Below are 5,286 nucleotides of genomic sequence, written 5' to 3'. Positions count from 1 at the left end.
GTGGAAACTATAGAGATATATGCCTCTCATCAGTAGTGTTCAAGCTATATACGAGAATAATAAAAAGAATATTAAGAACAGAGCTAGAAGAAAAACTAGAAGACGAGCAAACAACATTCAAAGCCAAAAGGCAAACAGTTGACAACATAAGCATACTACGATATATAAAAGAAAAAAATAGTGATCGGGGAACAAACATAATATATATGACCTTTATAGACCTTAAAGCAGCGTTCGACTCTAACGCTGGAATACTATGGAGGATCTGGGAATAACGAGAAAACTATTAGAGATAATTAAAAGTACATACAACAGAGTGGTGGGAAAAGTACAAATCGGAGGAAGCAGGTCACTAGAATTTAGGATGAACAAGGGGATAAAATAGGGATCTAGCCTAAGCCCACTCCTGTTCGTCATAATTATGCATAAATTATTTAAAAATTAAAAAGAAGAACAAACCACTTAAAAACAATAATAGGCTACACGCACCTAACACCAGTTATGATAGGAGGATTACTGTATGCGGACGACGTCGTTCTCTTAGCAGACAACCCGAGAAAGATGCGGCGACTAACTGATGTATGGACTGAGGAAATAGAGAAAATTAAATTAGAAATAAACATCAGCAAATGCAAGACGATGAAAAGAGGTCAGCAGGAGCAGGAGATCGAAGGTGAAACACGAGTGATCTGTAAAGGATAAGAATTGGAGAGGGTGACGGCCTACGAGTACCTGAGCACGATAATATCGAATGACGGAAAGCTAGACCTAGAAATTGCAAATAGGACAAAGAAAGCTACGAAATTATCTACGAAAGCTATTAACAATACGATACTGGGAAAACGGGAAATCAGCCAGGAAATAAAAATACATATATTTAATACAATCACAGTACCAACTCTTCTATATGCAAGCGAGACATGGGACACAAATAAAAGATATGAAAATGCCATAAATGCAACAGAAATGATGCAGCTGAGAAAATATTTGGACAGACGAAGATGGACAGGGAAAGGAACGAAAACATCAGAAACGTACTAAGTCAGGGACCAATAGAGAAAAAAATTGAAAAAAGAAAACTGAATTGGTTTGGACATATAACTAGGATGAACGAGAACAGACTAGTAAAGAAGGTGACAGATGCCAAAAAACAGGGGAAAAGAAGAAGGGGCAGACCTAGAACGGGGTGGATGGAGCAGATCGAGGAAATCGGGACAAAGAGAGGGAAAACAGTGCAACAGATGAAGGAAATCGCAGGAGACCGGAAGGTGTGGAAGAAATGGGTAAAAGATGGATAGGTGATACCAAAGTCCGACGCTCTTATAGGGTATAAGGACAATGAGAAGAAGAAGAAGAAGAAGAAGAAGAAGAAGAAGAAGAAGAAGAAGAAGAAAATTTTATCTGCTGTATTCGCATAATTTCAAATATTTTCTATTTTAGAGAAATGAGAAGTCTCAGATCTCAACAATAAATCTGAAAATTCTCTTGGAACCACTTTCTGGTAACATCCTTAATATCTGCCTTTTACAATAATTTATAAGCCAATGAGACGACGAATAAAGGAGACGAAAGGATACAAAGGCCCTACTGAAGAGGTCTGAAGAGACCGAAATGGACATATATGGATGGCGGATCTTATCTGAACTGAAATGAAACATAAACTCTCTTTAATTTTTAATTTTACTTACATTTTGAGTACACGGAATCAACTTTCCTTGGAATTTTTCCTAGACGAATACACAGAATGTGACTGCATATTTTAGAGTCCCTTTCGTCTCCTTTATTCGTCGTCTCCTTGCCTTATAAATTGTAAAAGGCAGAGATTAATGATGTTACCAGAAAGTGGTTTTAAGAGAATTTTCAGATTTAATGTTTAGATGTTTTGATGTTTAGATATTTAATGTTTAAGTACGAGGAACAACTAACCAGAACAATTCGGATTTCGTGATGCTCTAGGAACACGGGAGGCCCCATTTGCTGTGCAAGTGCTATTTCAAAGATTCAGGGATATAAATTGTGATATATACGTATGCTTTATAGATTACCAGAAAGCGTTTGACAGAGTAAAACATGACAAATTAATAACTCTAATGCAAGAAATTATAATTGACACCAAAGATCTAAGAATTATCAGAAACATTTTTATTACAATCAAACGGCCAAAATCAAAATAGAAGACCAGTTAACTGATAAAATTTCAATAGAACGAGGAGTACGACAGGGCTGTATTTTATCTCCAGTACTATTAAATATTTACTCTGAATGGGTATTTAAGGAAGCTTTAGACGGTTGTGCGAAAATAGTATTAATAAATGGTGAATGGTTGAATAACATTAGATATGCAGATGACACCATAGTTTTTGCCGAGAATCTGAATGATTTACAGATATTAGGGCCATTCCATTTCAAATCACTCAATTTTGGAGCAAAAAAAATTTTGGACCTCCGATTTGTCTGAAAATTGGTATATAGCTTCTACGGGACGTAAAAATAAGATATTTAAGGTCACAAAATTTTCTTCTTCTTTTTTCTCAAAATGTTATTTTATGCGATTTTACAGTGATTTGGTGTTTATTTATACAAATTTGCATTTTCTATCGTAAAGTATCAATGGAAAACATAATATTTTAATAGAAGGGACTCAAAAATGTCATTATATGGCATTTTAACAAGTTACTTTGATTCAAAACAAGCTTTTGATCAAATTTTATAGTGTAGAAAACGTTAAAATACCGTTTTTACATTTTTCTCCATTCCCAAAATACATCATAATCGATTTGGCTGAAAATTTGCCCACAGATAGACAAAACATAGGACGTGTAAATGGTGAGAAGTAAGAAGTAAGTACAATTAACTCGAAAATATCGACCTGACGACAAAAATTGTTAAAAAGAAATTGTAATAATTGTAAATACGATTTATTTGGAACAATTTCAGTTCCTACCATTTTTGTCGAAAATTTAAAAATGGCGGAGATATTGAGCAAAACAGGTTCTCCTTTAAAATCAAGATGGCTGCTAACGTAACGGAGGAATTCATTCGTGATTTTAAATTTAGGCTACTATTGACTCCCCTAAAGATCAGAAAAATAAAATTTTGGGCAGCTCAGCATTCAAGGTCAAATGCTATCCCGACTGGACTAATATATTCTATTGAGTCTGATATTACTGCATGTAACTTTTTTGGTATTGTAATATAATTCAAATCCTTCTAACCACTTAAAGTCCTATCTTTTGGCTGTCTGTGGGCAAATTTTCAGCCAAATCGATGATAATGTATTGTGGGAATGGAGGAAAATGCAAAAAACGGTATTTTAACGTTTTTTACACTATAAAATTTGATCAAAAACTTGTTTTGATTCAAAATAACTTGTTATAATGCCATATAATGACATTTTTGAGTCCTTTCTATTAAAATATTATGTTTTTCATCGATACTTTACGACAGAAAATGCAAATTTGTTTAAATAAACACCAAATCACTTTAAAATCGCATAAAATATCATTTTGAGAAAAAAAGAAGAAGATTTTTTGACCTTAAATATCTTATTTTTACGTCCCGCAGAAGCTATATACCAATTTTCAGACAAATCGGAGATCCAAAATTTTTTGCCTGAGTGATTTGACATGGAATGTACCATTAACAAATCGTATAACAGAAGTCAGCAACAGATACGGACTAGCTCTTAACATAAAGAAGACCAAATTTATGATAATTAGTAAAAAACCAATACTAAACGCTCAACTTATAATCAACCAACAGAATATCGAAAGAGTTGAGCAATATACATATATGGGTACGAATTTAAATAGCCAATGGGACCACTTAACAGAAATTAAACAGCGAATAATAAAAGCCAAAGCACGAAAGCAGCATACGTTAGAATGAAACCCATTTTTAACAGTCGAGACATATCATTAAAAACAAAATACCGTCTGTTGAAATGCTACATATTCACAGTTCTGCTCTACGGAATGGAAGCGTGGACACTAATTGTTGCATCTATGAATCGCCTCGAAGCTTTCGAAATGTGGTGTTATAGGCGCATCTTACGTATATTCTGGGTTTACCGAATTACTAATTTGGAAATCCTGCGTAGAATGGGGAAAGAAAGTGAAATTCTCATAATCATCAAAAGAAAAAAATTAGAATATCTAGGACATGTAATGAGAAATCAAGAACATTACGGCCTTCTCCAATTGATTCTCCAAGGGAAGGTAAATGGTAAAAGAGGACCGGGAAGAAGACGCATTTCCTGGCTTCAAAATTTACGAAAGAGGTATAACACCACTACCACTGAACTCTTCCGCGCTTCGGTAAACAAAGTCAAGATAGCCATGATGATCGCCAACATCCGGAACGAATATGCACTTTAAGAAGAAGAAGAATGTTTAGATCTGGGACTTCTCATTTCACTTTAATAGATGTCGCTACCACTACAACATCCGATATGCAAAATTACTTTTAAAATTCTGCTTAAATAGGCAGCTTGGATTCGTTTCGATTCGGAGGTACAGTATTTCTCATGATCGTCTTTCAGTGCGTCACAGTTTTTCGATTTCTTTCTAACGCATTAAATTGTATGTGACAGAAAAAAAGGCACGTCGGTGATTACATTTCGTCGGTGACATTTTTACAACATTTATTCTAGTTATTCTAGTTGTTGATAGATGGCGCCATAATAAAAAAATATTTTTTTTAATTAGATAATAATATTACAAATATAATCTGTATAATTTATAAGACTATACAAATCAAAGAAAATACCATTTTATAAATGCAAGAAACACATTTGATTTATTTTTATTCCAAATTGAAAATAAAATGTGACAACTGTCAGATCTAACTAAACTGTCATGTTAGAATAAATGTCATAAATGTGTATTATCATAAATGTGACTTACCCTTTTTCCTATCATTTGTATATATTGATGTGATCTTGATTATTGATATGAGATAATATTCTTATATGTTACTTAATTTAATCAATGTATTAATACTAATCTAATTAATTAACCAGATCACATATCAATATGTTTTCAATCTCAGGGCGAATTATAAATTAATTACTTACTTCCGTGGCTTCTAAATATTTCTTAATGGTTCCTAATCGGGATAGAAAAGAAAAGAGTAAAAAAAAATACACATATGGGTTACAATTATAATCAAATATTTTTTATTTTATTTAAAAGGCAATCAATGCTTAATATTTGCTATTTCTCATTATTCTTAAACATAACATTTACAAATGGGAATCTTATTTCCTTTTGGTTTTCAATTGAAAGT

This window comes from Diabrotica virgifera, chromosome 3, assembly GCF_917563875.1.
Source record: "Diabrotica virgifera virgifera chromosome 3, PGI_DIABVI_V3a".
Lineage (NCBI taxonomy): Eukaryota > Metazoa > Arthropoda > Insecta > Coleoptera > Chrysomelidae > Diabrotica > Diabrotica virgifera.
This window is presented reverse-complemented; position numbering follows the sequence as displayed.